The 12128-nt window shown below is 36.2% G+C and overlaps 1 long non-coding RNA gene across 1 annotated transcript in view; it reads left to right on the top strand.

The window, feature by feature from the left end:
- The window catches only part of LOC132329347 (uncharacterized), an 84313-nt gene that overhangs the window by 64001 nt on the left and 8184 nt on the right, over nucleotides 1-12128 (top strand). The window contains exon 4 of the long non-coding RNA XR_009487034.1: nucleotides 3765-3839. This is a non-coding gene — a long non-coding RNA (uncharacterized LOC132329347). The remainder of the gene's footprint in view (nucleotides 1-3764; nucleotides 3840-12128) is intronic.

The following is a 12128-nucleotide window of genomic DNA, read 5'->3' as shown; positions in this document are numbered from 1 at the left end:
CAGAGTTTTGGAATCTGTGGTTCTCCTTGGTGCTGTGTTTTACAGTTTCATAACAAAACAGTGAAGCTGATTTTTGTAATGGATAAAGTGGAGTTCAGTATATATTTGATCTCTTTCAATAACTAGAAACCTTAACCATTTTGTAAACAAAGACTCAGCCCAGTGTGAATATGCCTAAAAAAAGAGAAATTTTATTGGATTGTGGAAGTAGTGTATCTTGTATCTTCTTCACTTATTAAAACACAAGGCCTTAATTTCAGAGTTAGGAATAAGAAAGATGACAAAGATTAGCACTAGATTGGAAACTATGAAGCCTGTGCCGAACTCCAGTGAAAACAGTTATGGCTGAGTCATTTTGAGGAAAGCATGTACAGCCAATAAATTCAATGAATAGATATATGTAAACCCATGGAGGCCATGATTGCATGAGGAAACTTGAGGAAAATATTTTAAGGTGTATAAAGTTTTTTCATTTGCCATGAAGACACCTACTATTGTATAGATTTCCTTTCTCTTTCCCACACTCTGTGAACAGTTGAGGCCAGAAACAGCTTGAAGACTGAGCATGGTACATCTTTAAAATCCAGCCATTCTTGTGCACATCTGCCAGTAGTGGACATTGACCTTTTCTGTGGGAAGACATCATTCAGTTCAGGAAATATCAGAGAAGTGACACAGCTCTGGCTTAGCACAACAGTGACCCTACAAAACGTGGCCTTGAAAATCTTATTGTGCTGGCAAGCCAGGATCTCTGAGCATTCCTGCTGCAAACAGTCTGGTGTGGTTGGCAAGGGTAGTGACAATTTAGTCTGTGCCCTTCTCCTTTAGCTATAGATATCACTAACAGTGGGAAAAGCTAATGAGCAGATATTTTTACCTTTCAATGTTTCTGAGATATTTAGGTAAAGTGAGGTAGGGCAAAATGTTGTATAGAGAGGTAATGCCTTTTACTAGGTGAAATGATAGAATTGGAAAGAAACAGCAACTCTCACTTGATGAAAGGTTGTCACTTTTTCCCAGGTTTTACATCAGTTGCTCCAGTGATGTCTGCAGCCAGGTAAAATCACTGTTTTTTTTTTTTTTTTTTTTGGTTACCATTAGTTATCTATTAAATTTAAAGACAGAAGACAAAATAATTTAACCATCTGCTTTATGTGGATGTTGCAATGTGAAGCAATCCTGAGGAGTATACTCTTCTGTAAACTGATCCTGTGTTTTAATTTGTGTATCTATCATAAAAAGTATTTAGACTGAACATCAAAAAATTTGGAACTGTGATATTTTACTAGGAATATGTGTCCTCAAATGTATATTCAGGTGAGGATGAAACATATTAACAGTGTGATGTTTGTATCAGGTTACCCTTATTTTGCAAACTACCTGAAGTTGTGTGTCTTACCCCATCACTACCATGTGCCATCACAAAAATCCAGTTTCTTGAAGTATTAAGTTCACTGCTATTCAGGAAAATGTTTCTTTGAATTCTCTTTTCTCTGTTTTTAATAAATCTTGGTTTTGGCTACGATCACTCTTGCCTAGGTAATTTTACAGAAATGCCTTTAGAATGCTGAGAAGCTAATCAGCTCTATGAAGAAGACCTTCAGACTTTCCAGAACTTAAAAGTTCCTCTCAGTGCCAATCATTAGACAGGAAAGAGGTTATTCTGTTATTTTTTTAGTAAATTTTGCCTGCCATCAGGCTCCAGTGAACAAACAAACAAAAAAATACAGAATCTTGAAGACTAAAAGATGGTGTTGGTGGGTGGCCATGTAATATTAAAAAAAAAGATAAACCAGTTTAATTTATGCTTGGATCTTGCAGTGCATGAGGAATGCCATCCCTTAGCCATTGTGTCATTTGGAGCATTAGTCACAAAAGGAGCTATGTTATTTGCTGATAATATCTGCATATGGGAAATCCTCAGAGGATTTGTTAGGATACATCCATGACTGGCTGGACTCCCATGAGCTGTCTGGGACAACAAGAGCATGTTGTATGGGCAGCTCTCTATCTGCACTAAGGTACTTTTGGGCTGTGGAAAAAAATGACATGCAGGCAGTCAGACATGGAGGGCTCCTGTGTTGCAGGTGGTGTTTCAAATGCTGCTGTACCTGGATGGCAAAGTCCTTAGAAGTGATTCAGTGGGTTAAACCCAGAAATCTGATTTTGCCAAGTATTGTCACAGATAAATTCTTTCAGCAGTTCTTCTAAGACAGCTTATTAAGACATAAGGCCTTAATTTCAGAGTTAGGAATAAGAAAGATGACAAAGAATAGCACTGAATTGGAAACTATGAAGCCTGTGCTTGACTCCGGTGAAAATAGTTACGGCTGAGTCATTTTGATGAAAGCATGTACAGTGCTAAGACAGTGGCTAAGACAGAAACTAATGGCTTCAGAAAATGAATTAAAAACAATTCTTACTCCTATTAGAAAAAAAGCATTATGTCTGATTTCCTATCCGTAAAAAAAAAATCTCAGAATAAACACAGCTGTCTAATATCTTGAGGTGGAAAACCAGTGTCTTCTTCATGTTTTATGATCTATAAATTCAGTATGTCAGGCCCCTTGCATTGTAGCTCATAAGCATTTTCCACTAAACCAGGTTGCATGGTGTGCTTGAAGATGAAGTTTCAACTATCTGTTCCAGTGGCTACTTTCAGCCTGTTTGTACCTTCACTTGTAGAGTGCATGTCATAATTTCTGGCTGGTCTTTCAGCAGTAAAAACCTAACATCAAATTCATAACTTCATTAACACTTTAATTACTTTGTGACCTCATCCTACTTGAACCAGGTTGGGTTCAGTCAGGGGACACAATGCATTTGTTGCAGGACACATTGGCAACCTGAGAACCACGTGTAATATGATCTGTGATATGTGTGAGCTAGAATCATATCTGTGAATGCCACATTTAGGGAGAAGCACACTTCCTAAAACATGAGAAAATGAGAAGCTAACCTCAATTATTTTCTTCTATATATACGTGGACTTAGTCACTTACTGAACAGAATTTAAATAAACAAATAAGACTTTGTTCTTGGTAGACAGTTCCAGCCTCTTTTCAGTGAAAACTTTTCCATTAAGTCTTAATGCATAATTAATTTTTCCCTTTACTTTCTGAACTAAAAAAATTAGAAAATATTTCAGATTGACTCATAGTGAAAAAATTTTGTTTGTCTCACTGTAATGAAAAAATCAAATGTAATGCAAATAAAACATTTTCTGTGCTTACATTAAACATTTTCTTCACCAAAATATTTTATTTCATATACTTGTGGGATTTTTAATTCTCCTTAGTTTTAAGAACATTTTTAAATAAAACAATTATTTTGAAGAGTCAAGCCATTAAAAACAAACAAATATTTTCAAGGCTTTTATGTAGCTCTCTGCTATCATTCTAGCTACATTTTATAGCAAATAATCTACTAAGTGTTTTTTTTTTTTTAATGTTGATTTCTAAATGGTTCCTTTAGCTGTCCTGGTCATTTTCTGATGGCTGCTTGCCATGGTGTGATGTGTTTCGCAAAGTTTTCAGAGAATTGTGGTGCATACAGTTTGTGCACCTGAAAAATAAATATGGATAAAAACATGTGAAGGCCCTTCCTTATCTGTGGTTGGTGCAGACTGCAGGTTAGGCTTGTCTTAATCTTAAACATCTTTAATTTCCACAGGGTAAGTGAACCTTTAGGCTTTGTTTTCTGTGTTTGGAAGGGAATCAGACTAACACTGCGTTATCTAATTCTTCATCTCCTCTACGTTTCAGGTCTCCATTTAGTTGATTTTGGAAAGCATGAAGTGTTTGAGAGGATTAGAGACAGCAGAAGAAGAGGAATTCAGAGTATGTATTGAGTAAGGGATGTTGACTGTGGAGGGAGATTTTGGAGCTTGTTGTATTTATGGACAACTACATTGCAGAGTTCATTTAAATGCTCTGGGGTTCATAAACTTGTGCAGCCTGGAAGGCAGGGCCCATTGGAAGGAGTCAGAATTTCAGTGCAAATGATTTACCCAGCTGTTAAGATAACACCTAAACAGTTAGTGGTAAGATAATTTTTTTTTTAAAGGTCTAATTTAAATTGACAAACACACTGAAAACTGCAGATGGGCTCAAGCTGAAAAGTAGAGTGTGTGAAGCCTTTCCAAGCTCAGGCAGGTTGGAATCTAAACCTTCTCCTACCACTCTGGCTTTTGGTTGCTTTTAAATTTCTCTTTGGTTTTTTTTTTTATGTCTTGTGTAAATCTAAGATGGTAGGAACATGTGGTTCCAAGGGATTTACAATTGTTTGGGTGGGTGTGTAATAAGAATTCACTTTTTCTCAAGTGGAGTCCTGATTCCTGAGCTCAGCATCCATTCATTGATGCCCAAAAGTTTGCTGACTAGCTCCCAGCTCCAGCTAGGACCAGTTCAGTTCCAGCATCCAAAGTACATGAATTTTCAAAGCTTTGCTTCAATCATTTCACTGTGGGGCTGGAGTACTGGCAGCCCCAGTGTGATGGCTTGCAGTGAAGAGGCCTCAACAGTTGCTCTGTGTATTTTTGGACAGTGTAGCAATGTTTATATTGTTAGAAACAGATAATGCCACTCAACTCTTCATGCTACAGAATTGATAATTATCTGAGTGCTGCTTTTCTTCTTGAACAGTATTGAAGCAGTAACTAAAATTTGGACCAGTAGCCAGGAAGTCTGCAGTTGATGGAGTGACAAATACAAAAGCCTGTTTTGATTTCAGCATTCCTCATTTGACAAGTGTTTACCTAGACAGTGTGAAGTCAAAATGAATTGTCATTTTTTGCCACCCCAAGTATTTGATGTGTCAAAACTCCTGTGAAAATAGATAAACAAAATCTGAAATTTCCAGATGGACAGATGTACTGCAAGCAATCTACCCATGATTCAAATTTGAGAATGATTTGAATCACTTGTTGCAATGCAAGCACATGTCTTAAAATATTAGGACTTGTATCACGGAAGACTTGCTGTAATAGTGAAAACAATCTTAGTTTCTATTCAAATAGGTTATGTGTTTTTATTTTGGTGGATCTGATTTTATGTCATTCTCCACATTTTCTTAGATGTCCTGCCAAAAGAAAGCAGTGGAGAATGTTCCCCAATGAGCCCAACACAGGCAGATAGACCAAAACTGTCCTTGGCAGTGGAGGTCTGCTGTATTCATGTTCTGGTGAAAAATGCTGTTGAATATATTTCCTGTGACTTATCTTATAGACTTCTTACACATTTCTGTGATGAGTACATTGAGAAGCAGACTGAATGCCCAAAGCTTGATTTTTCAGAGGAAATTATATGTGCCCTCTAGTAGTCTTTGAGATTTTACATACTTTAAAGTGCAATCTGAAGTTAAGTAATGTAGTTGTTGTTCTGTATGTCGTTTGAGAGATGTGGTTTGCAGTTATTTAAAATCTCATGTGTGGACCTCAAAAGTGTAGATACCTAGAAGTGGAAAGTGCAATTAATTTCTGAGTCTTTTTTCCATCCCTCCTTCATTCCTATCCAACTGTGTATGTCACATGTGCCTACCAGGTATAGATGCAGAAATGCATATTTAATGTGTAAGTTCCATATTTGCTCTTTCTGAATGAGCCATACAAACTCTGTAGCTCTGCTCCTTACCTGGAATGGTCAAGCTATTTTTTTGTGTAGACTAGAGAGAAAGTTTACATCAAGATGAGAATTTTGAGTTTAACTGAGGTCAGAAGGGCATAGGCTCAAGCACTGAGATTCTGATACTAGTAATGAAATTTCAATAGCTTGTATAATTTTGTATATTACTGGTGAAAAGTTCATACAAACAGCTTCTTGAATTTTAGAGAAAATCTTCCCTGTTTCTTTATGAGCTCAACTGTGAAATTTCTGACAGATATGTCAGTTTTACATGGCTGTCTTTGCTGAATTTGGTCCTCGTATGTAGAGTATAAAGAAAGACTCATATTCTGTGTGAAAGGGAAGAAAACTACATTGCACTGGAGCCTCAATCCATATCATCTCTTGTCTTCATACAACAAGAGCTACTTCCCCTGCAGTAAAGGAAAGCTGAAATATCCCCATATCTGTCAAAATGAATAGCAGAAATTAAGTAAAAATTATTTTCTGACCCCATACTCACAGAGACTTATTTCCTGAAAAATGCAATTTTGATGCTGAATTCATTATTCCATCTTGCATAGCTACAGATATTAGTAGTGGTCATAAATTATTCATTCCTTTTAAAAGTCCAATGACTGAGTGACAGCTAGGAGCAGTTTGTACCTTAGGTCCACCTCAGATAATATAAAAAAAGTTTTCAGCATTTTCAAACTTTGTAATATTTGTGACAACAATATCTGCAAAAAACTTTACCCACACACAGCATTGTGTGTGGTGTTGGACTTGGCTTTGAGACGGGGGAGAAAAAAACACATTATGTAGTGTATTATTCCTTTTAAACATAGCCTAAATTATATGTGTCTAAGTTAACACCTATTTTCATCTTTGCTTTCTAAATGTGACCCTTTTGTTTTATTTAATGTTCATGTTTTAAACAGAAGGTGGGAGGAAGAAATAAAGAAAGAATGGACTGAAAAAATGTAAATTCCATTGTGAAAAGAGAGTGGTATTTGTTACTAGCTGGTGCTACCTAGATTTGGCTCATACTTCCACATTTTCTGTAGTGTAGGTTTTATAAATCTTATTATATACAGTGCAAAAAACCAAAAATCTAACATATTAAACAATGTCTTGCATTTATATAAATCACTACAGCTTTGTAGTCCATGTAGGGGAACTAAGTATTAAGTATATTGGGGAGTTGGAATAAGATCTTTAAGGTCCCTTTCAACCCAAACCGTTCGATGATTCTCTGACTCTGTGTGCTATATTACACAGGTATTAATTTTTGTGTGTGAGTATCTTGGTATCTATTGATGAAAATCTGCATCTTAAATACAGTTAATAATTTTTTGTGGACATTGAACAGAGGAAGGGTTTTAGTGGACCATTATTTGCAGTCTTCTGCACTGGGGATGAACTGCATCATGTAGTCCCATCCCTAACCTCATTATCTTTCATCATTAGCCAATTATTACTTTTTGCTCCTGCACTTCTTTCAAGAAGCTCTTTCAAGGCTTTGTGCAGCTGATTGTAAGGAAACTTGTTCTTTTTTTCTTTCCTAAATTAATTCAGGCCACTTTATTTCCCTCCCAACATAACCCTGTAGTCAGTCCTCCAGTTCTTACCTCATGCTAACACAATTCATAGAGCAGCCACATTTCACATTTCTGTGCTCCCATTTTTGTCTCTGCTTCCAAAGTAGACTCTCAGTTCCCTAACAAGGATGACTGGACCTTCCTTCCACCTGTTCTGCTCTGAGTTCATCTTTGCACACAGCATAACACAGAGCACTGTCTTCAGTTTGCTGTTATCTTTTATAACGTCATTAATACATCCCAATTTCTATTGGAAAGGCTTTGCTTTTGCCATGGGCTAGTATCACATTGTACTTTATCACCACTCTGGTGACTCACTGTAATCTTGTGATTAAATTCCATGCCCAGGTCTTCTGCTAGATCTTTCATTTCCAGCCGACCAGAACATTTTTTGTGATGGTACTTATTAGTCACAGCAGATTTGGTGGAGAAATATGTTGGCTATCATATTCAGGAATAAGTAGGTCCTACCATATTTGGTAGCATTTTTTTTCCAATATGTCTCAGAAATTTATGTGTCCACACAATGATAGAATTTCTGATAGCCTTTTTCTTTCCAACAACATATTAATGAGGTCCTCATCCCAGGTCAGATTTGATCCATGTGAGGCAAGGGTAAACTTCTGACCCTAATTCATTTTAAAGTCCTTCATTCAAATTGATTTTGACCATAAAAGTTATGGTTTTGTCCACATTACTACAGATTTTTATTTGCAGAAATGGTCTTTATTAAACTATGGCAGTATTCTACTCCTGGTTTTATTTCTAGCTTTCAGATAATTATCATATATTTCAATATCCACTTTCCAGTAATGAATGTTAGTCCACCAAGTCTTGTTATGGCTGTACTGTGTAATTTCAGGTCCTCCCCTGTTGGTTTCACTTCCTCTGGTTTGTAACCTTGCCACCTTTCATTGGTTTCCAAATGGCAAAGTTGTCTCTGTGTTGCCTCACTCATTTCAACTCAATCCTTTATAATCTTTTCAGTAACTGAACTGTCTCCATGACTACTCCTATATTCTCTGCTTATATTTTTCTCTTTGCTGCTTCTGCTGATCCTTTTTTTTCTTTTTACTGAACCCTTTCTACTGTTTTTCTTTTGCCAGTGTAGCAATGTGGGATTTGGAGAGTTGAATGTAACTTTTTTCCAGTTTTCTTCCTTGGGTCTCTAAGCTTCTGAAGGGTGATGCTAGTTTGAATCTTACAAAATCAGTCCCTCAGAAAATCTGGTAGAGGCTGTTTCATGTGGGCAGTTTCTCCAAATGCTACCTTGTATATTTATTTTTTTTATATAATTTTATTTAAGGTATATGTCAGACCTAAATCATACCATGATTTGGTTCTTTTTCCCCTGTGGAAAGAGGTTAGAACATTTGTAGAAATATTGTCATTTAAAATAAAGGGATGTAAGCAATTTATTCCCCCATTCAAGAAACAGCCCCTGAAAAGAGTGTACAAGAATCTTGATTTGGCAAGAGATTTATTCAATGTAAATCTCATGTAAGCCACAAAGCCATTTTGGCTGCCACTTCTCAGAAAGCTGCTTGTGGATGTAGTGGCTACATGGACAAATCTCCTTCCTGTCATCCTGATCCAAAGAAATGTCCCTATGGAAATACCTCTAGAGAGACACATGACCTTCAATTGGCAATCCTTTTTTTCCTTTGGATGCCTGGCTTTTTGCCAGGAAAGGCCATTTCTTGATTAATAGGAAGGCAGTATGTATTTGTCCTATTTCTGATTTCTTCTGATGCCTCTCACTGCTAATTCCAGCTGACTGGACAGCTGGCTTATTCTGAGCAGAGCCAGGTAATGCTTCTTTGTGGAGCAGATGTCATTGAACACAATCAGTGCATTCCATTAAGTCTGCCAGATATCTCTGATTTAGTCAATAATTTTCTGTTTGAGTTAAGGGGCTGGGGAGGGTATAGGGGATCCACCAGTGTAAGAATACATTTCAAAAGAAATACAGTAATGTTTAGTTTCATCCCCTAAATCCAGTCAAGTCTCCAGAGAATTCTAAAATCACAGTATTTGATTGTCAGCCTTCCAGTAAGTTGCAGGAAGTGTTACTGGCTCCAGTAGATGCTACAGCTCTCCCAGTGTTTAGCAGTGGGTCATCATCTTTTAGAAGAGTTCTGCAATAGAAGATCCTGGCACTTCATGATCACTTTTTACTCCCTGTCTTTAATGATCGGTTCATTCGTACAAGAACTTGTGCTTTGAAAGTGCAACTATTATCACAAAACTCAGAGATTATATTTCCTTATGTGCAAGTTGCCAGAGCAGGTCTAAGCTGAGATTTGGATGAATTTTGCACAGATTTTCGCTTCTTATATATTTGAAAGTTTTGACATCCAGGACACTGGTGAACAAAAAATTGCTGTTGTACTTCTTTCAGTGGGTAAAAAAAAAAAAAAAAAAAAAAAAAAAAAAAAAAAAAAAAAAAAAAAAAAAAGAAAAAAGAAAAGACAAAAAAAAAGTGGGGACTGAACATTTTCCACTGGTTTGTTTTCTTTCTTTGTTCTCATCCACTTACACTCAGACATTTTCATGTGGCACTTTGGCATATACAGGTGTATAATTCATGCTGATTCTTTTGTCTGCTTGAAACAGACTTTTGTCTTTTGGAAAATTTGGCCCTATCTATTCATGGGCATTTTTGACAACTCTATGTATTTTTTTTCCTGTTGTTTCAATAACCTCTCAGTTGGCCAAAGGGACACTGTGTTGACACTACATTGGCCAAAAAACCTCCTGCAGTTTCAATTGGCAGGGTTATTTTCCAATTCCTTCTCTTGATTACTGGGACATGCAGCTAACTTTATGCAGCTTCTTTGTTTCAGCCAAAAGATGGGAACGTTTTGTGGAGAGAGAAAATTGTGCCCTCTTTACATTCTGTTTATTTTACATTTGAGGTGTCCTTGAGGGAGGATGTTACTACATCACTTCATAGTTTTAATAAGGAAGCTGTCGGATTTTATTTAACTGAGCATTATTAAGTGAAAGGACACAAATACTTCATTCCAAACATCTTTATACATATTTTCCAGCAACTTGCTTCACCACATCAGTTTTTCAGAATCTGTAAATGTAACACAGTTTAATGACACATAATGGGATCATAATGTGATGTAATGAAAAGCTTGTTAGTCTTAAGCACAAGTAAATAAAAGAAAGAAACTCAAAAACCTTGAATTTATTTTGTGTTTTTTACTTGCATGTTTTTCTGTGCATATTTTAACATCTACTGCGTGTTCCTCTCTTGCCTACTCCTGTTTTTTTCAGTGGTGCTTTTCTTGATGTACCCTGTGAGCTTGGGAATAAATAGGTAAAGGGGAGAGGAGGTAAACTGGGAAAAAAGAGTTCCTGTCTTGTATTTACCCCTTGCAAAAGTGGGGACTGGCCCCTTTCTGATGCAGTGCTTAAATTTATTTTTTAATCTGCTTTCATAGTATTTTTTCTTAATAGCTTATTCCCTCCAGCTGAAACACTGAAGGCAGCAACTTCAATGCTCAGAGAAATCACTTGGCACTGAGAAATGACCAATTACTTGTTAAAACGAGGACAGGCAGACTGTACTGGGGCAAATCCATTGCCATAACAATGAATTTTGGCTGATTAGACTTTTGGGTTTTTTTCCTTGTGTGCATATTTTTGCATCTATATTTTGTTAAAAGCTCAACACCCTCATCCTTGTCTTGTTACTCTTACCTTTTAAAAGATCTGCTTTCTTCACATTCTGGTCCCTAAATCTTGTAAAAATTGTCTCAGCATGACATAAATCTCACACGTATAAAGTGTTCCTGTTAATGTTCAAAAAATTAAATGCACTTAGACAAGTCAAAGGTGGCTGTCTAGCTACTTCCAGAGTAATAAATAAACTACACTACTTTGGTATAGGAAATTTATTTTACCTTCAAGAAGGGTAATGTGAATGTTAACTAAATTCTAGGATTGCTGAAGACCACTCATTCTCATTCATAAAGATAAATACCTTTCATCCAATGTCAAGCAGCTGAAATTGTTGGTAGTAGTTCCCTTTTAAGGTCAAAATGATGTATCTTTCTCCTCTCCTAGTTTTTAATGATGTCTGGGATTTCAAAAGAACCTATGGGATTTAGCAACAATTTCCCTTTAAAGGGCACTTGGATTTGAAAGTCTAACTCTTCTAGGTTCTTTCAAAAATACAAGCTGTTATTAATAAACTATCATCCAATGCCTGTAACATTACATCAGACTTTAGGTTTTTTTAAGTCCAGGAGACCATATGGGTAGTTTATTCTCAACCACTTCTAGGAACTTCCAGCTATCTTACCAAATATTTAAGAAAATTTGTTTGGGAGTGAGAGATCACTGGTAATTTGTTGTCCGTTTGAGGAATTCAGGCAAAGAGGGAGCACTCATTATTTACTGAACTGCTTTAATGAACTACTGAGCACTGTAATGATAATCTGATTTAACTATGAAGGTGTTCTTATAAAGAGAGATTACAATGGTTTTAATTTATCTATTTCCCCTATCTAAATGATTTGAAAGAAAATACCTACATCATAAGTAAATTGGAGTAATTTTATAATAATATTTTCCATGAGTAACTGGGAAATCATGATAGCTTTTGGAGGTATTCAAAGACATCTTCCTAATGGTAATGTGCTAATATGAGATGTGCTAATATGAAACCATTATGAAATCCTATCTTACACCCCTCATATCACTTTTCTATGGGAAACTGCTTTTACCAGGATGTGTCTAAATTTATTGTGGAGAAAAAGTGAAAGTGTTTCCAAAAAACCTGCCAGTTTTGCAGTTAAAACATGATTGACAGAGTTTCAGGACTAATTCTTCAAGTGTATGCTTTGCACTTTAGAGGGGTGATTCTTGAAATAGTAATCTTTCAATTAAATAGAAAAAAATACATTATTAG

This window comes from Haemorhous mexicanus, chromosome 6 (assembly GCF_027477595.1).
Source record: "Haemorhous mexicanus isolate bHaeMex1 chromosome 6, bHaeMex1.pri, whole genome shotgun sequence".
In the NCBI taxonomy this organism is placed as follows: domain Eukaryota; kingdom Metazoa; phylum Chordata; class Aves; order Passeriformes; family Fringillidae; genus Haemorhous; species Haemorhous mexicanus.
The sequence above is the reverse complement of the archived record's forward strand: the minus strand, read 5'-3'. Positions and strand labels throughout refer to the sequence as shown.